Raw genomic sequence first — 21,534 nt, forward strand, 5'->3', positions numbered from 1 at the left:
AACTCGGCTTTGTTCAATTAGTGCCATTCCCTATGTATGATGCTTGGAACTACAACACCTCTTGGCGCAGACTTGGGCCTCTTTCTGGGCCTCCGCCAGCACAAAGCACACTCGCACTGGTTGATTTCCCTGACTGGGCTAAAGAGATTGACTATGTGGATGGGGCTGAGGAAGGATACAAGGCATGGTGGGCAGAAGTTTCTGTTAACTGCTGGAGGCAACAACATGATGAGCTATTCGCTGCCATTTTCGGGGAACTGCGATACCCCTATACTGCCGACGTCGATCTACTTGCTCGCGTCCCTGAAGACGCTGCACAAGCTCCTCCTCCTGCTGCTGAGCCGGCTCCGTGACCCGCGCGAGCCCCACGTCAGGCCCAGGCTGGTATCGTAATCCGCGAACCCCCTCAAGAGGTAAATATCCTGACTCATGTTTTGTCCTTTGTTCATTTGCTCTTCCCTTTTAATTCAAATTTTGCTATTCCAGGGAAATGCGCCATTTTCTGGCAGTCGCGCAGCCAACACTTTCCAAGCCACTGGCCAGTCTGGGAAACAAAAGGCAGTAATGACAGAGCCTGAAGACAAAGAATCCTCCTCTGATGATGATGACTCGCAGACGGTAAGAACTTTCTGTTTGAGTAAATCATACTTCCTCCACGAATCAAACCTAATCTTTTGACCCCAACAGATCGTCGCCCTCTCGGCTCGGAAACGTAGTCGCTCTGATCCTCGAACTGACCTATGGGCAGAAGATGAACCAATCGCTGACCGACTGGTAAGATACAAGCACACTCAGTACTTGTTAGCAATTTCTTTTCATTCTATGCGACCATATAACAATCCTCATTCGCAGGTTCGCCACAGGTCCTCGAGACACACTGAAGAAGGATCTTCAGCTGCTGGTGAAGGCACATCTGCTTCCCAAGCCCAAGCGCCAACTATTGTGAACAACTCTCCACCTCCTGCGGGCGCTGCCAGTAATGCACAGTTGGCCTTGATCCCAGTGCAGATCATAGATGATAGCTCGCCTGAGGCCGAAGATAGAGTACCGTTACCGGATGCGCCTCGCGAGGAACCAAGCGATATACCTGTCCTGGAACAGATAGCGCCTGACTCAATTCCTATTCCCAGCGAAGCTAACCCAGAGGCAATGCCAGCGGTCGTTGTGCGTGAGCCCCCAGCCGAGGAGGTATTTCCCTTAACCAACTAATTCATTATTACTTCCTGGCTTAAATACTCTGACAATACCTTCTTTCAGAATCCAAATGCCTTCAACACTGAGGATGCTGTAGCTGAAGCTGTAGAGGCAGAGGCTGCTGAGCCCGCTCTTAATATGGTTGGTCAGGAACTTCCTCCCCCTGCCCCCCAAGTCGCTGAAGCCGGAGAATTAGAAGACCTTCCTGAACCAGTGCCAGAGGCAGCACCTGTCGCTGAGCCTCCTGAGGCCCCTGTCGCTGAGCAACCAACTCCCTCCACTCTGGAAAGGTTAGCTCGCGTACTCGAAGTGAACCCTCCTGGGGTCGTAGATGAAGCTAGAGAAGGCCTTCGTCGCTTCCTGGGTCCTGATATCTTGATTCCTGGTGCGCCCGTGAGAGTCATAGAATATTTGAGGGTACTTCTTCGCGAGGGAGCCATCACTGAAGATCAATTCTAAGAGGTCGATCAACTGCTGCAAAATCTTCCCCGAGGGCTCAATGAGCGGGCAGTCGCGAACGAGCAGGCTAGGCAGACCGAGACGCACTATCAGAACCTCACTCAGCACACAGAGACCGCGCGCGATTTCTTGGGTGACCAAGCTAACCTCATCAGGGAACTGACGCTCGAAAGGAACCACTTGAGGTCCCAGATTCAGGCTTTTCAAGCCCGGTTAACTGACGTTACTACCAAGCTTACTCATGCGGAGCCTCAGTTAGAACAACCCCTCGCTGCCTTCGAGACGCTATCCCAGGAACTGGCTCAGGCTCGTGTGGCAGCCCAACAAGCCGCACAAGCTGCTGCGGATGCTAGTTTTCGTTTAGATGAACTTTTCCTTCGCCTGACCCATGCAGGCCGCAGACTTTTGGGCCTCTAGAATTAAGCCCATGTTTCGTATGAACAATAATATTATTATTAACTTAATATTTAGCCCACATTGCTTGGCCCAAATACATATCAACTTAACCTCTCAAACTGTTCAGCGCTTTAATTTGTTTTAATGCTTTTAAAACTGTTTGAAAAGATTGAAAAGATAGTCTCGAAATGGAGCGGTTACCTCCTTGGAGACTGCCCCGCTTCCCACGCGCTTTCAATTATCTTCATTTCCGAGATCTTAGCATTTAACACCAATTGATACGCTCATTGATGGCAGTGAGAATATCACAACCGCCCATCGTACGGTCGAGGCCACTGAGACTGGCACTATAAATATCTGCACTTTGGAGAGATGATATACACAAATGAATATGGGTTTCCCAGAAATAGTATCACAATCTCTGCTTCTCTTCCTCCAATTTCTACAAACTTCTCCTCACGATATCAGCCTTAGCCTCAAATTCCTAGGCCTTATGGCTTAACCTCAATACCTGGGTAGGTCTTATGGCCTAACCTCAGGTCCAACCACATGTCTTTGGTCTCTGGAAGTCGCGGTGAAATCCACCGGTTTCATTTAGCCTGAAGAACATGTGGTGCTCCCGATGCGGCGGGACTCGATTCTGAGGGGTCCCCTCTCTCAGATTGCCCGCGTGGAGCAGGAGGAAGAAAGGCGGAAGACCAATATGGGTCGCCTGTTCTTGCTCCGTAGCCTACCTCCAGGGTCTGACTGCGTGACTTATGTTTTTCCCCTGGAGGTAGATGTGGTTGTGAGTCGCACTCTCCGTGAAGACCATCTCCATCCCGGAGGATAATCCAACCAGAAGGGTTGCGATGGGTTATTTTCTTCCTTTTTCGTCCGGTACAGACGGTAGCGGCTGCGACTCAGATCAGAGGAGGCATGTGGGTGAAGAGAGGAAGAGTATGAATGCCCGAGCACCACTCCCTCGCTGCCACAAGATCCAGAAACTCTCAGTAGATCTGTAACTTTATGGTTTTTATTCTAAGCCACTTCTGGCCTTGTAAACCGCAAATGTAATTATTTTGATTTGCACTTTGTACTGCTCTTGGCCGCAAAGCCACTTTATGAATGAAAGTTTTTAACACTTTTGCAAATCAGAGTATAAAATAAGGCCTCAGGTATAGGCCATTACATGCATTCTTAACACCATAATGTCAAAGAAAAGAAAAATTGACAATAATAACAAGAAATTTGAAATTGTTGACCAAAAATAAAGCCTCAAATAAGGCCTGAATGTACAGAGTGTTGCCCCTAGTCTTCGTAGGTGAAGCAAGTACAGGAGACTAAGGCCACAGAAAAGGCCTGAATATGGATGAAGCGAACCTGGGGAGACTAAGGTTGCCCCCCTGTCTGAGAAGAAGGTTGATCCGGTGGATCTTCAAACTCCCAAACACTAGGGTAGTATTTCTTCAGGAAACGCCCGTTAATGGGATTGCGGTGGAGGTCGCCATCCAAATCTTTGAGGCAAACAACCCCGCGCTCCAGAATGCGATGAACAACGAAGAGTCCTTCCCATCGCGGAGACCATTTACCGCGACCGGTCAACTTCTCGCCAAAAGGCAAAACAGCCTTCCAAACCAAGTCACCCTCTTTGTAACTACGGCCACGCGTCCTCTTGTCATAGGCGCGAGCAATCCGTTGCTTTTCCAAGACCAAGTTGTCCAAAGCTGCTAAACGTTGCTCGCTGAGATCTTCGTGTTCTTGCCACATCGCCTGAACATAATCTTCCCCGATCAAGTGATGCTGATCTTGGACGCGCAAAGACTGGACGTTGATTTCCAAAGGTAAGATTGCATCATGACCGAACATTAGTGCATAGGGGGTCGTAGCAGTGGGATTCCTCTTGGAGGTACGATAAGCCCATAAGGTCTCATACAACGTATCGTGCCACTGTCTAGGGTTTTCAACAAGCATCTTCTTGAGCAAGGTGATAATAATCTTGTTACTGGCCTCTGCTTGACCATTGGATTGGGCATAATATGGTGTGCTGTGGACGAACTGGATGCCCAAGTCCCTGACAAGTTTCTCTACCTCACCGCCCATAAATGCTGCCCCCCTGTCTGAGACCAACACCTCTGGAATGCCAAACCTGCAAATAATATTCTGAAAGATAAACTGGCGAATGGTAGCGCCGGAAGCTTCCTTCAAAGGTTCAGCCTCAACCCATTTTGTGAAGAAATCAGTGGCTACAATGATGAACTTATGCTGGAGCGAAGAGTGAGGGTGAATCATCCCAATCAAATCCAAAGCCCAGCCTCGGGCAGGCCAAGGTTTAATAATGGGTTGCATGGGAATATTAGGAATGTGCTGCACTGGACCATGCGCCTGACAGTCTTGGCAGCCTTTCGCGAACGCGATACAGTTCTTCAAAATGCTGGGCCAATAATACCCATGTCTTCTGATAAGCCAACGCATCTTGGGGCCTGCTTGATGGGCTCCACATACTCCCGTGTGCGCTTCGCGCATCAACCTCTTGGCTTCGCGGCCATAGACACAGCGAAAGTCTACGCCATCTTCCCCACGTCGTCGCAGCTCGTCACCTCTGAGGAAATAATTCAAGGCAAGAAAACGAGTCTTCCTATCTGCTGTAGGATCTGGCTGCTTGAGGTAGTCAATCAGCGGAATGCGCCAATCGACGTCAATAGGCTCGAGAACCGCGACGACTGGATCATCTGGTGGGTCAGGCCGCGCGAGCCACGAAGGCAGTGTGCGGCGCTCGACTTTCAGAATGCGCTCGCGAACGCCATATTTCAATGTAATGCCTGTAGCCAATTGAGCGAGCTCATTGGCCGCAAAGTTGCGCTCACGAGGTATGTGCTCCAAATCCGCATCATCGAATTGATCCAAAAGTTCAATGGCGCGATGCAAATAGGGTATAAGCAAAAAGCTTTCACACTTGTACTTTCCTTGGAGCTGGTTGATTATAAGCAAAGAGTCGCCGTGTACCTGAATGTCCCTTACTCCCAACTCTAGCAGAACCTCTAGGCCAATGATAAGGGCCTCATACTCTGCTTGATTGTTTGTACATTTAAACTCCAACTGGAAAGAATAAGAAAAACGATCGCCCGCTGGATTCTCCAGAACAATCCCTGCCCCTGCTAACGTTTCCGTTCTTGAACCATCAAAGTATAGTATCCAGGGCTGCAAGGAGACCGTGGCTTGATACCGAATAGCGTATTCCGGGATGCGCGCTAAATCTGGCCGAGTTATGGTCACAGCTGCGATCTCCAACTCCTTCACTATGGGGATGTCCAAGGTAGGGTGGTGTGCTAGGAAGTCCGCGATAGCCTGTCCCTTTACTGCCTTTTGTGGCACGTATTGTAGCGAGAATTCAGATAAAGCCAATACCCATTTGCCAATGCGGCCTCGCAGAATAGGCCGCGACAGCATGTACTTGACCAAGTCAGTCTGAGCGATGATGCAAGTGGTAAAGGATAACATGTAGTGGCGCAGCTTGCATGCTGAGAAGTACAATGTGAGACACAGCTTTTCCATCGGAGTGTATCTTGTCTCGCAGTCTGTGAGTGTCCTACTAAGATAGAATATGGCATGTTCGACACCGTCCTCATCGTCTTGGGCGAGCAGGCTGCCAATGGAGGCCTCAGCTGCTGAAATATATAGTTTTAATGGGAATCCAGCCCTAGGAGGAACGAGCACTGGTGGGCTCGCCAGGTAGGCCTTGATTTTATCAAAAGCCTCTTGGTGTTTATACTCCCAGACGAACTCGCTCTGGCCCTGTAGCTTCAGCAGAGGAGAGAAAGGCTGGATCTTACCTGCAGAGTTAGAGATAAAGCGTCTTAAAAAGTTGATTTTACCGAGCAAACGCTGCAGCTCTTTCTTCGTGCGTGGCGGAGATGCGTTGATGACTGCGCTCGCTTTGTCTTCTGGGACCTCAATTCCCCTCTGATGGACAATGAACCCCAGAAAGTCTCCTGCTCGAACCCCAAAAACGCACTTAGCGGGATTCATTTTAAGCTTGTGCTGTCGCATGCGCTCGAATACTTTCCTGAGATCTGTGATGTGATCCCCTCTTTTCTGAGATTTGACAACCACGTCATCAATGTAAACCTCCAAAATCTTTCCAAGGATGTCATGGAAGATTAGGTTCATGGCTCTCTGATAAGTCGCTCCAGCGTTCTTCAGTCCAAAAGGCATCACCACATATTCAAAGACGCCCGCGAACCCAGGGCAACGGAACGCGGTTTTGTGTCTGTCCTCTTCTGCGACCGGAATCTGGTGATAGCCTGCAGTGCCGTCCATGAAGGACAATAATTCATGTTGCGCAACGGCGTCCACCAACATATCCGCGACCGGCATGGGGTAGACATCCTTAGGTGTAGCAGTATTAAGGTCTCTATAGTCTACGCAGACCCTCATCTTGCCATTCTTCTTGCGGACAGGCACTATGTTAGATAACCACTGATTGTATTTGGCCACCCTGATAATGCCTGATTTATGCATTTTTTCAACCTCCTCTTTGACGAGGATTTGAGTTTCTGAATTCATTCTTCGCGGTTCTTGTTTCACAGGCCTCTTGTCAGGGAGTGTTGGTAGCTGGTGGCAAACCAAGTCCGGTGACAGGCCGGGCATATCCTCGTACTTTCCCGCAAAGCAGCCTTTGAATTCTAGTAATAAGTCGATAAGCCTCTGTTTTTCGCTAGGCTCTAGGTAAGCGCTGATAGCCACTTCCATAGGCTCATCTGCTGTCCCGAGATTGACTTTCTCGGTAGGGTCTCTGACTTTGGGAGGCGTGTCGTCCAACGCTGCCGGAGCGAGCTGAATTTCCACCTCATCCGCTTGTTCCTGATCAGAGAGTTCTTCTTCAACGATTTCCAAAATCGCGATTCGCTCATAGGCCTCTTTTTCCACTAGATATGATGATAATCTTTCGTACAGCGAGTGGAAGGCCTCTATCCCTTCCTCTGGAAGGTCGTAATCCATTAATCGTTTAAGGGTTTAGGCACAGCGTGGCCAGGCCTTTCCAAGCCTTCTTTTGCGAGCGTAAGCCCCCACTGTGCCAGTTCAGAGGCCGTCACCCCTGTAAGGCGGCCTTTGTTATCGATGCCACTGACTTGCAATGGAGCGATAGGCTCCAAATAGTACCTGGCATCTACATAGTTTGCGGATACTGGGAAAGGACGAGGATCCGCTTTGATCACCTCAGCTTTATCTGTCTCCCTGTTCCACATAATAAGTTCCTGATGGAGGGTTAACGGAACACAGGAGCTCCGGTGAATCCAGTCCCTTCCCAGGATAGCGCTGTAGGCCGCATAGCAATCTGTCACAAAGAAAGCATAAACTCCCTCTGCTGGACCTACCTTGATACGCAAGAAAAGTAACCCCAAGGTCTTTGTTACGGTCCCCGCGAAGTTCTTGAGAGTGAGAGACGTTGACTGGATCTTCTCCTTCTTGATTCCAAGCAAGTGCATGGTCCTAGTAGTAATGACATTAACAGCAGCTCCAGTATCAACCATGATCTTGCTAACTTTGGTACCGCCAACTTCTGCCGTGATGTATAAAGGTCTCATGTGCTGGACCATAGCAGGCGTTGGCCTAGTGAAGCTCATGAAGAATTCTTTACTGTTGGCGTCCTCTGTTTCCAGAAAAACAGTCTCTTCTACCGGTGTTGTGACCGCTGACGTGATCTGCAGGGGCTGTGTATTACATTCCTCGGCTTCTACACATTCCTGAGCAGCGACCGGTATTGCATACCGCGCTGGGAGCACATAAACCATATTGCAGGACGTATCTAATTCACCTATGTCGTCCTCCAGGTTGAGCTTGGGTTCGTTGACAGGGATAGCCGTGTTGAACTGTTTAGCCAACCTGTCTACTAAGGATTCCTCAGTGAGGCCTTTTACCTCACACTGCTCATGCTCCTGAACCACGGGAGCTTGTTCAGGGGAAACTGACTCTGGTTCCCTAGCAACGTCCTCCTCTAGGGGAACAACTACTACATTCTGGACTTTCTTAGGTCTCCACTGTAAAGTGTCGGTAGTCCTATCCCTGCCCCCCAGTCTCTCGAAAACTGAGGATTTGGCTTCTGGTTCCTCGCGAAACAACCGGCGCCTGACGTGCGGTCGCCTGGACGGCGAGCTCTCCTTTCTGGCTGGCGGAAGTGTTATTTCCTTGGTAATTCTGCAAAAAACACTGGGCTCAGATGTCCCTGTTGCTGAGCTCGCCTGCTTTCGCAAACTGCGAGGGGCCACTAATGGCTTGGCAGCAAGTGCTTCCATCTCCTTCTGATACTGCTCAGGCGATTTGACCAATTGTGAAGGTTTGATCAGGCCCTGGTCTAAAGCCTCGAGCGCGCGCTTGGCTTCCCCAAACCTGCGCTGAAGTTTTCGCTTCTTGGAAGGACTTATCTCCACTGCCTTCCCCTTCTCCCTGGTGTACCACTTCCCTTCCTTGATGGTAGCGGTTGAAGCAGGTGGTATGTAGGGTTTGGTCAGAATGTCTTTATGCTTGTTTGCAGCTTTCTCCTCTGTCTGCTGATCAACCGTAGCTGCCCTCAGTTTCTTGAACAGATTGGAGTCTTTTGGTGATGTAGGTGACCCCATTTCCTCCCTTTCTCTTGGGCTGGAAGGTTGATAGTTTCGCGATGGCGAGGCCCACTTGATGGGCGGGAGAGAGCCAAAACGAAATGTTTGCTCGACCTCTTCGTGCGACACTTGGATGCCACACTCTTCTTTGCATCGCGAGCATAATACTACGGGTGAGGCTTGACCAAATGGTTTAGCCTTCTTCTGGGCAGGGGCCTCGTTAGGTTTTTCTTCTCGCCCCTGTGTGTTCAAATCCAGGGTTGGTTTCCTCTGTTTCTGCTTGGTCCAGTTCACATCGACCATGTTGATCCCAGTATCAGGAAAAGGGTTTAGGTCAACAAGCGCGGCTGCAGTTACTGGAGCTTCTACTTGAAGACTACCGTTATTGAGCCATACCTGAATCTGGTCCTTGAGCTTCACACAGTCAGCTGTATTATGGTTCCACAAGTTATGGAATTTACAATACTTCTTTCCTTTCAGCTGATCTGGTCGAGGGAAAGGTCCAAAGTCGGTCTTTACCATCTTCGCGGCGATCATCTCATCTAGAATCTCGTGTGCTTTGTTGGCATTATATGTATACGCCGCGAACTCAGGTTTAGTGAAGGCCATCGATTTGAGCTTGACAGGTTCCTTGGAGATTTTCAGTTCCTTCAAGGCTGGGTTCTTTCTCCCTGTCAGTTCATAAGCGGCGATGTCGCTCTCATCTTCCTCATCGTCCTCCTGAACCAAATCCTCACTGTGATAGTGATAGTAAGGATCATACGTAGCCGGCTGGTAGCTCAGGGCCGCTATGGTGCGATTTTTCCCTGGTACATATGTCCCTCTGGACGCATTCTTCCTGGCATCAGTTTCTCTGAGGAGATGTTCGAAGCTTCCCACCTCTGTGATGAGCTCTCCCATTGACTGAATCATGCTTCCATGCTTCTTCTTTCGCTGGCGCGGCTCTAAGCCTTTGATCGCCAACTTGATCAACTCTTTCTCCGGCAGGATCACATTCAGTTTGGCCTTCTGAATCTGGAAGCGCTGAAGGTAAGCCACAGCGGACTCTGTGGGCTGTTGGGCCATCTGGGTGAGAGAAGCCAAGTCTACCTCAGGTTCTGTGGCTCCAAAAGTCTCTCGGAAGAGCTTTTCCATTGCAGGCCAATCTGCCACGGTTCCTGGTCGCAGTTTGGAGAACCACCTAAAGGCAGCCCCTGATAGAGAAGTGTCAAAGATCCTGCACTTGAGGATGTCATCATTCTGGTACTGGCCGCATTGTACCCTGAACCTGGCCACATGAGTTGCCGCATTCTCGGTATCCTCCCCTGAAAAAGTAGCAAATATGATGTTTTTATAACCCCTGGGGAAGGGCGCGAGCATTATGTGCGGTGGGAAAGGTCCCTCATAGACCCCATCCATCTGGGCCCTAGGATCGGCCAGCCGGATCATCTCCTCCACCTCATCACGTCTCACGTACTCAGGACCAGGAGGAGGAGGTATCGCCACATTCTGGCGAACAGCAGCCTGCAATGGTATGGCTTGGATGGTATTTGTTGTTGCTCTTTCTCCTACCTGTACAACGCGAGTTGTAACCGGCTGCTGTAGAGTCACGGCCGGCATGGGCATCTCCTTTGCCAGAGCTGTTATCCTAACCGGGTTGCCAGCCTGGTCAATCCCGTAGTAGCCTCCTGGCAACTCTTGATATACGTTCTCTGCCCCGTCGCTGTCGTATTGAACGAACGTAGAATCGGACGAGGTTCCAGCGCCCTTTGAGGCCTGGTGCTTCTGCCTGGTAGTCTGCCCACCTGAGGCAGTACCCTTGTCTTTGCTACCGCCGATAACAAGCGCTTGTTCTTTGTTCTTCAACGGCGTGGCTGCAGCAGTTGCGGAAGGTATAGCTGTATTGCTGCTAACCTTCTCCCGCTGATTCGGTGGGACGTATTTGCCCGAACCGGATGGTTGGCCAAGAGAACCAAGGATAGCATTGGGATCGCCCAAAATCTGATGCAATACCTCCTTAGCTTGGTTCAACTCGGCCCTTTGCATGGCAACCTCGGTTGCGAGGCTCTCTCCATCTTTACGGAGACCAGCCATGTCAGCCATTGTCTGCTTCGTATGGTTCGCAATAGCCTCCATTATTCCTTTCTGGCGCTGGTTTTGCTCTTCTGTGATACCTGAAGCATGAGCCATCAAAGCATTCTCAGTCTGTGAGATTCGCTGCTTAGTCTCCTCCGCTTGTTGGGAAATACGCTGGTTTATTTCGCGTGTGACTTGGTCGGCCCTTGCGTTATCCTTTGCAAGATCAGCAGCTATTTTCTTGCTATGGTTTTCAATGTTTTCCAGGATAATCGCGAATACGACCTCGGAGGAGGCTCCCTCTGGGATAGGCTTCGGAACGAAAGCCTCTCTTTCTCTACTTGTCGCTGTGTTGGAGACAGCGGAAGTGTCAAACGGCTCGTTGGCCTGGTTGTTGGTGACAGTTTGACCCTCAGCAGTGGTCGGGCGATTCTCTCCTTGTTCAGTCGACATGTCGGCTAAATGGGAATGAAGAGCGAATCTTTGAGTCACTTGTTGTTCTGAAAGACCACGACAATCCGCGCGAGGATGAGGTTTGTAACTGGAGGTCTTATGCTTTGGGCAGTTGGCGTAAACCTTTTGGTAAGGGTTTTCGCTTGACTTTCCAATGGCTAATGTTCACGAAGAGACACTAAATACGTCCCACTGGGCGTGCCAAAATGTTTGACTCCAAAACCAGTCGGCTTGCAAACTGTCTCTTTTGAGCGAGTGATTGCGCAGGCGTGCCAGCACCGCGGGGTGCAGTCGTTGGGGTAGTCCCTTGACCTGACTTCTTCTTCAAGCGCTGTGGACGAGGAGAGCACTAACCTCGTCACAGGGTTCTTCTCTAGCCTTTCGGAAAAGGACTTTTGCCTTACGGATAAGGACTTTGGTTGTGATCTCTTTGCGTCACCGAATCGATACTTAGTATTGTAGACTAAGCAGAGCAATCATTGGGAAGTTTGGAGAAAACACGGGTTGCGCTAAAGCGTGACTTTAGCTTCGCTGGGTTGCGAGGGCGTTACCCTTGCTTCGCTGGTAGTAACTGTGGCACTTGCGCTCGCAGTCGGCTCCTGGGGAGACTGGGACTGGAAGTACGGTCGCCGGTTGGTTTGGTGATGCTGACAGTCGGCTCTTGGAGAGACTAGGACTGGCGCACGGTCACCGGGTTTCAACAAGGTTGAAGGTTTGCTCCGGGGAGGCTTTGTAATCGCTAGGATTAATTGATATCAGAGAGGTCTTTAATTCGTCCTTGAAACCTGGTATATATACCTAGGGTTTCGACTGCTCCTTGTTGTAGAAGGATTATTGATTGAAGTTTCCTAATCAATCTCTGCTACCTGACTCCGATAAGATTTCGTTCTCCTCATGGATTCCAGAATGGGCGAAGCTGTAACCCAAACCCCAGTAGGCTTATTTTTGGGCCGCAGGTATCGGCCCGCTGTGCTAGATCCACTAAAGGATATTGCCAAAATTACTTTTGGGCTCAAACATCCGCTAACTGGTTACCTTCTCGAAAAATATGCAAAGAACAGAATTGCATTTGAGAAATACGATGTAAATTTGTTTGTCGAGTATTTTGTATAGAAATTTTAGTCTTTTGTCTATCTACATACGCCACAATAAATTTGTATACATGGAGAAACTAATCACACCTAATTTCTTGTTTATTTTGAAACTTATTAATTTTTCTCTCATTACTACATTAAAGAGTTTTTTTTTTTTTAATAAACTAAAGATCGTGTAGTCAGATACATAAAATCCAACTCTTTTATATATAGAAAATAAAAAAACATAGCGACCAAAATTATTTTACTCCCCAATTTATAAGCATTGAAGAAAGACTAAAGAAAACAAAAATGATTGGGAAGCCCCAAATAACCTGTACAACAAAACGAGCGAGGCAGCTAGGGACAATAGCACACTGATGTATAATAGCTCAAGACAAATGAAGTTGTATGTATTTGTATCCATGTTCCGGTGTTGTTGTCAATTGTCATACTTAGCTAGCTTTGTGGATAACATAGATGCTCGATCTGGTTCTTGAAATTAATGATGCTATAAAGGCCACTTGATAAATGTGTTGAGGACATAGAAATATGAAAGTGAGAGCCATACCCAATACCATGCTGCATTACAGCCATTACTGCATGCAGCTATCATTTCTCTGTGTCTCTATGTCTGTATTTGTGATGCACATCATGAAAATGGATCAGTGGGCACATCGATCATGATGTAGCTTTGGCATTTCTTAGTTGGGTCACAATTGCCCAGTTCGGATACATAGATATCACCAAAATATAGAGAACAAAACATGCCTTAATCATTGAATCTATCTCCTTATCGATCAGTGTTTCTCCTGCGTCAACCCTTGATCATATCCCATACAGCTCATATATATCGACCATATAAGGATCGAGAACAAAACGTGATAACTGACAAGCAAGGGACAAACGTTTAGGTATAGCAAGGTATCCGGAGCTAGCTAATTAACCCATCTATGCATGTTAATGTTCTAAGTTTATCTCGATCTGTAACATTAGATCGATGATGAATTACCCCATCATCGATCAAAACTTCCTTATATGGCTCCTGTCTAATGCTAATGCTAGGGTTGTTGCATCGTCCGGATAGGACGATAAAGGAGAAGGTGATGTCGTTTGTGAGCAAGTTGCACGTTGAACTGTGAGTTTGTAGTGATAGAGAAAAACCTTGAAGATGTTAGTGACAAAGGTGAGGATTGAAACACTTGATGCATGACTTGTCTAACTGAGCTTTCGAGTAGATTCAGTTTCCAGTTACCTACAAGATAAAAGGACCCAGTGTCGCATATTCATGTTTGTCCATGCATGGGCTCCTGTCTCGTCTGGAACTCAAAAGACACAGTCAATACCTTTCTATATAGACATAAAATAACTCGTGATATAGGTTTGGAGCCGCCAATTACTCGAGAAATTTAGGCAAAATATTTAGAATGTTGTAGGAGAATAGAATTGTGTTTATTATTGATAATAGGAGTCCTTTAAATAGGGAGTTACAATGTACCAAAAAGGTAATAGAATCCGATTACAATTGAATACCTAGAACACATTCCTATTACAACTCTAAACCCTAGTTTGTAGAGGCACACATTATGTCGACATCCTTCAACACTCCCCCTTGTGCCGCTCAAACTTGGTGATGACGCTTTGATTGTTGCCTCATTAAAAACCTTGCCAGGTAACAAAAACCCAGTGGGACAAAAATAACCCTGGTCGAAGGACAAAAAGAGCACAACACGTCATTCACTCTTCGAGATCGAACATGTAGACATCATGCCTCCCCCTGATGTCAATATCTCCCCCTGATTGCTACAATCATGGGAGTTCGGATAACTTTCTTAATCCGATGCTTTTCACATGTTTCTCGAAGGTGGATTTTGGTAACGACTTAGTAAAAAAGTCCGCTACATTATCCTCAGATCGGATTAGGTTCACTTCAATATTTAGAAGTGCTTGTTGTCATTTTGATAGAGGGGAGGAGGAGCACGGAAGGTGGCATTTTGCCTTGTGGGGTCCGATCCCACACTTCCGTTATCTCTTTTCTCTGTAGGGATAGAACAAGCCCATATCAATCGTACCTCTCAAATATCGAAAGATTGTCTTTATACCAATCTAATGGCGTTGCGTTGGCGCGAGGCTATATCTAGCCAACAAGTTCATAACAATTGAGGTGTCTGGTCTTGTATTGTGCTAAGTACAATAATGCGCCTATTGCACATAAGTAAGCACTTCTGCTATTAACACGTCTTCGTCATCATCCCTGGGACGAAACGGATCCCTTTTAGGGCCAAGACTACAGACGACCATGGGAGTGCATTTTTGACATTATCAAAATGCCTAAGCATCTATTGACACGATACACAAGTTCTGAATCTAGACAAAACCGTGTTCTCCCAAGGTCCTTCATCTCAAACTCGGATTTCAGGTATTCAGCGGTTTCCCTTAACTCTCAAGGGTTCCAATTATGTTTATCAACATAAACCGCGACAATTGCAAATCCGGAACTTGTCATGGAAACGCGTGGGCATAGTTCATCATATCCCTTCCCAATCAAGTAGTCATTTTAGTGAGCATTTCAACCTTGTTGCAAATACGCTCCGTGGTCTAGAGCCACTTGACTTGGGTAAATGAAGTCCATAAGAACCTTCATTATATTCCGTATCTAGATCCCCATAGAGATACGTAGTGACCACATTCGTAAGCTGCATGTTCAGTTATTTGGAAACTACCAAACTAACAAGGTAGTGGAGTGCAATGACATCCATTACGAGAGGATATGTCTTCTCGTAGTCGATTCCAGGGCGTTGTGAGAAACCTTGCGCCATAAGGCGAGATTACCATCTCTTTTTTCTCATCACGCTATCTAACGAAGACCTATTAATGTCAATAGGTTTTATGTTAGGAGGTGTTGGCATCTCAGGCCCGAAATCCTTCCTCTTCGTTAGTGAATCCAATTCAACCTGGATCACATCTTTCCATTTAGGCCAATTTTCTCTACGTTGGCATTCTTCAACGGAGTAAGGTTCGATGTCATTGGTCTCAATAATTCCACGTCCTCATGTACACTAGAGTAGTTCGTAGAGATCTCTATATTCTCAGGAATTGGTTCTAACATTGAGGCGTCCCCCAACGATGTCTCTTGGACATAACCACAATCCAAAATATTCTCATGAGACGGATTTTGAGTATCAATGATCAATGGATCAAGTTGTGCCAAACTCGCTCTCTTCTTAAGGCGAGAATCCATCGAACCTATGGGTCTCCTACTCTCTCTAGCGGAACCCATGGCCTATGACGCCATTATGCCACCTTTGTGGCGTCACCATACTACCATCCATGGTAGTGGTGCAGTACCCATCTTCTCTGGGTGACACCATGTCCTCTTGTGGGGACATCAATCCTTGCAGGCATGTTTGCAGCAGGTATATGTGATCTCGTCACTTTTAGGGGATCAAGATGAGACATAGTGGGGACAGACCACGACAATTCCTGTCGTTCCTGTTGAACATTGACGTTCTAATCTCCCCCTAACGACGGGAAGACTGTCTCATCAAAGTGACAATTCGCAAATCCAGCGGAATAGAGATCTCCTGTCAAGGGTTCTACATAGCGGACTTATAGTTGGAGACTCATGTCCAACAAATATATATATGCATTCGTTGCAATGACTCATGTTGGTGCGCTGTGGCGGCGCAATTGGCACATGAACCGCACACTCAAATATGCATAAATACGAGATATTTATACTCGAACCCAGTCACTAGCTGTAACGCAAATAAAAGTTGAGTGGCTGCTATGAGTCGTAGACGAATTAGCATAGCTGCATGCGATATTGCATAACCCAAGCGGAAATATTGGTGCGCATTACCAATGTCCGGGCTACCATCGTAGTCGTTTAATGGTGGCTTTTCCGCGAGACCAATTGGGTGTGTACATGGGAATATGATACTTGATATCAATACCCAATGATATGCAATAGTCATCGAACACTGTCGATGTAAACTCTCTAGCATTATCAAGTCAAATTGATTGAATGGGATTATCTGGGTAGTGAGCCCGTAGCCATATGTTATGTGCTAGGAGTGTAGTATAAGCAGCATTACGAGTGGATAATGGCACAACACGTGACCAGTGTGTTTGCGTATCAACCAACACCATAAAACATTTATATGGTCCGCAAGTTGGTTGATCAAATCCATAGAATTCCCTTAGATTCTTTGTAAGAATGGAATTATTTCCTCAATCTCCTTTGCATAGGATGGTCTCAATCCTAAATAACAGGCTTTACAGAACGAAACATAATCAACCAATGAAGGTTTTGGTTAAGCCATAATGTCACAATAGACTTGAGAAGTAGAGAAAGGAGTTTATGGCGTCAATGCCATGTATTTGCCGCAGGGGGTAGGCGGCGCCGGTCATGTATGGCCTGTCTTTGCACAATCATGGCGCCATGAGGCGCATGTGCAGCTCCTCGAACCAATTCTTGGTTCTTACTTTTCTTCGTTCTGAAAATGGATGTCCGTGTAAAGTCTTTAATACACGGATCATCATGTCAAAGCCTAAATGTGCCAAAATCCCATAAGTCGTCTCTCATGACAGAGTTGGATTCAATAACTCAAATAGTGGTTGCATACAACCCACTATAGTGACACATAAGTTTCTCTAATACTCGTTTATGTCCGTAGTCATTAGAGGTGATGCAAAGGAACTCTGTCCATTCTCATAATGTGTTTCCACATGAAAACCATTGGCTCTTATATAATAAAGTTCGAATTAAGGTATGTCCAAGACATTAAGTAAAAGAATTGACACTTTATTAATAGCCAATGATTACATCAAAGTTTCCAAAATCTAATCCAAAATAAAATCAAAGTAAGACACATTGTAGTCACTCTATCCGTTTGGTAACTCCAATCAAATATGACCAGGAAAGTAGAGAGAGATGTTGGTGGAGCGAGGCTCTCTTAAGTACCACTAATCTCAATGACTTTTCTAGACATCATATTTCATTGGGTGCGCCACATGAGAAAGAGTGAATACAATTGTCATTTATTGACTAAGGCATATTGCCATTACAAAATTCTTGGAAATAAAAGACTACTCTAAAAATCTGCGGCATTTTGTCTTCATCGCCAGATTTAAAGTCTTCTTGAACTTGATGTCTTGATCACTGTGAGGCAGCTACCTTCTTAGGTACATTGCAAACTCAGGCCCATTGATCAGACGTTCCATATCAAAAATAGATACCATGAAGAGGATTCTCCCTTGATTGAGGCGCATTGGCGCAATGTGCATGGTCCCTAGGACCTGAGGCGTTGGAAGATTATGACCATGGCCAACGTTGGCTCTATGGTTTCCAACCCTTAGTCCCTCAAAATCACTGCTCCTACGGTGGCGTGATTGTCGCCTTTGGCGACTACCTTCATGAGCATTTCGATCATATGGATCATGACGTCTATGGCGACTTTCTCTAGCCATGGGACTATGCTCTGGATAGCTATCTCGAAGCCTATCAATTTCTCTTCTCACAAGCTCGTTGTCTTGCCTTTCAGCAATTTGCATAGCTTCAATAAGCTTTTGAAAGCTTGTGATCCGTCTTGCATTTATATGAGTCCGAAATAAATCATAGGACCTCATAGCATAGACAGGGAAGGTATGGAGGGTTTTCTCAATCAATTGTTCTTCTGTGATCGTCTTGCCACAGAAGTGCATCATTGCTCTGATGCGGAGGGCTTCCGAATAAAATTGCATGACTGTGTCAAATTCAGAGAAGCGAAGATCTTTCCATTCTGCTTCTGTATTCGGAAGGATGGAGTCACGAACATTGCCATATCGTTCGCGAAGCGCTTGCCAAAGCTTTATAGCGCTATCCTCATTTATGTACTCAAACTGGAAGTCACTATCCATGTGACGTTTCATGAAGGCAAGTGCCCTGGAAATATCTTTCTCAGTTTCAGGGTCTGGAGCTGTTTCTATAGGACAAAGCTCTTGGATTGTATGTAATAAGTCACGGGCAATAAGGTGGAGCTCAATATCCTGAGCCCACGTTAGGTATCTTTTGCCTGCATAATCCAATGGAACAAAATCGAGTATGTTCGAGTTTGACATCCTGAAAAAGGGGTGAAACAAGAACGAATTAGTTTCGGAGCTAAACTTCCACGAAAACTAACAATAATAAGATTTCCGAGCTATGCTACCAAGAAATCGATTTCCAAGAATCTCTTTTGGATTAGACCAAACAATGATGTTTTTAATATGGTCACAATTTGATGCTTTATGGACGCTCTTAGTCCAAGCATTATGAACACTCTTAGTTCATACGAACGCTCTTAGTTCATACGAACGCTCTTAGTTCATACGAACGCTCTTAGTTCGTTTAATTATGAACACTTTTAGTTCATACGAACACTCTTAGTTCGTTAAGCGCGAATCCCCACAATTCCGCTTTGTTAAATACTTAAAATCATTTGGCGACATATATTCCAATATTCTGCATAAAATAAAAGAATTTAAAATACATGAAAGCAGCAACTTTAATTACAAAAACTTACGTGATGATTTTGGGCTTGAGAACACGCGCGTGTTGATGCAGGCGTGTAGTTAAATTTGCCGGAATCTGGTCGGAAATTGGCAGTTGGTGGGCTGCCCTTCTCCCTTCTTTTTTTCCTTTTCTTTTTTTTCTTTCGGGCCCAAGCCTGTTCCCCCTTTTCCTTTTTTTTTTTTTTTCATTTTTTTTTTCTGGGCCCGCTCCCCTTTTCTTTTCTTCTTCTTCTACGCGGCTTCTTCTTCTGGTCTGCAGCGATGGGTGGTGCTGCAGTTCGCCGGTGGGAGACTAGGCTGAGCAGTTCGCCGCTGGTGCTGCTGCAGTTCGCCGGTGGTGCTGCTGCAAATCGGAGGCGCTGCTGAAAATCGAAGGTTCTGGGATCCAGACGTGCGAAGCGGGGGAGCTGGGTTGTGCGCAGGTGAGGCCGGTTTGGCTGGGCTGGGCTGGAGGCAGCGATGGGTGGGGCTGTGCTTAGCGTTGCGTCGCGGGATTGCAGGTGCTGCTGCAAGGTGGTGATGCAGGAGCTGGGTAGGCAGCAGCGTGGGCTGCAGGCTTGCGGGTTGCAGGCGGGTGCGCAAAGGCAGCAATGGGTGGCGGCGTCTGGGAGCGGGGGCGCTGGGGAGGAGGCCGGCCGGGCTGGGCTGCTGGGTTTGCAGGTACTGCTGGAGAGGTCCGGCCGGTGAGGTGAGGCTGAGGCTGGAATGGAGTTTTTTTTTTTTTGTTTTTTTTTGGGTTGCCGGCAGAGAAGAAAAAGGTTTTTTTTTCTTCTAGGGTTTTTCTTTTTCTGAAGCTAGGGTTAGAACTCGTGCTGATAACGTGTTGTAGGAGAATAGAATTGTGTTTATTATTGATAATAGGAGCCCTTTAAATAGGGAGTTACAAGGTACCAAAAAGGTAATAGAATCCGATTACAATTGAATACCTAGAACACATTCCTATTACAACTCTAAACCCTAGTTTGTAGAGGCACACATTATGTCGACATCCTTCAACATAGAAAACCATCATACACGTACTATGAGCGTATGAGGTTTGTCATTGTTCAGTAATAGTACACTCGTTCTCACACTCGTAGGACATTCTTACTTCTTAGCTAGCTTTTACTGTAAGTACGACGTACACTGGCTTTCACTCAACTCATATCTCTCTTTGAAAGTTTTGACAGACGAACAAGACTCAATGACTACGCTCGATCTTGAACCATCGAAATGCCTCTTTTTAAATTTTTTATGTTTCGCATGCGCTTTGACGGGGCAATGACAATTGATATTGGTGATTAACAAAGGCTACAATCCCCAAGATGCTATCCTGTTTTTATTTACAAACGCTCTTTCTTTCTTATGATTGTTGTTAGTGAACATGGGGGCTGTTTTCAAACATCTCTTGGTATCAATTTTTTTTTGATTTGATTGTTTTTTTTTTTTTTTTTTGAGGGGAATGAATAACTTCATTGACTTAAATGTCATTACACTCAGAGGCTATAATCTCCCCCACATCTGAGGGAGGTGCCGAAAAGAAATTCAAAGAGAAGGAGCCATTTTTGGCTTCCTGTGCTAAGACATGGGCAACTCTATTCGCACTACGACGAACATGTGAAACAGAGACAGAAGCAATATTACTCAATAGCTCCCTAAGATCAAAGAGTAGGAACCCCAACTCCGAGCAATCCAAAATAGGATCTGAAATAGCCTTAACCAAGTCTTGGCAGTCCGTCTCAACTTGTAGAGGTACAAGGTGATGGTTTTGAGCTAACTCAACTCCATGTAATAGCGCCAGCAATTCCCCATGCCTCGCCGAACTGGTAACTGGGATAGTATGCCGAAATCCACCCAAACAGGATCCACTGAAGTCTCGAAATATCCCACCAATTCCAGTGCAACCTGAGGAGTGATCATAAGCTGCATCCACATTTAATTTCACAAAGCCAACATGGGGTTTTTTCCATGACTCTGTACAGAGCTGCCTTACCTCCCTCTGCAAGGTATGTGCAGCTTTATATTCCTCTCACCAGCCCAAGGTTAAAGGTATAGCTTCTGTTGCTAACTTAACATCACCATTCCACACTTTGGCATTCCGGTTTCTCCAAGTTGCCCATACAATCATCAAAAGCGTTGCAAAGGTAGTTGGGCTATGGGAATAAGAGGATACCAACCACTCCACAGTACTATTTGCAGAAGCTGAGGATGGAATGTGAGCCATTTGAAGAAAGGAAGCAGCATGGGTACAATCTCGTAACGCATGAAGGGGAGATTCAATCTCTTCATCACAGAATGGGCACTGGGTATCAATATCAATACCTCGTTCGCTTAACCTACTACGTGTCGGAAGAGTGTTAGATGCAGCCCTCCATGCACAAATCTTCACCTTTCCTGGGACTGGAGCTTTCCAGAGCTGCTGCCAAAGCAATGCACTATGGTTTTGTGCATTTGCAGATTCTCCGAGCACCCTATCCCTTGCCAAGTGGTAAGCAGACTTGACGGTAAAAATACCCTTCTTATCACCACTCCAAATCCACCGATCCACATGACCACGTGAACTCAGGGGCAATGCTACAATCTTTTGAACAATTGAAGAAGGGAACAATTCAAAGAGTAAAGATTGATTCCACTTACCCGAAGAAGACATGAGTTCAGAAACAAGGTGAACTCGTGAATTATAGAACTGTTGTAGGTTCTCATTCAATAACCACGGGTCATGCCAGATATTAGTAGACTTACCATCTCCGATATGTCGTCTAATACCAGCCTGCAATATGTCCCGACCTTGTAGTATACTGCGCCAGGCA

This window comes from Rosa rugosa, chromosome 4, assembly GCF_958449725.1.
Source record: "Rosa rugosa chromosome 4, drRosRugo1.1, whole genome shotgun sequence".
NCBI classification, from domain to species: domain Eukaryota; kingdom Viridiplantae; phylum Streptophyta; class Magnoliopsida; order Rosales; family Rosaceae; genus Rosa; species Rosa rugosa.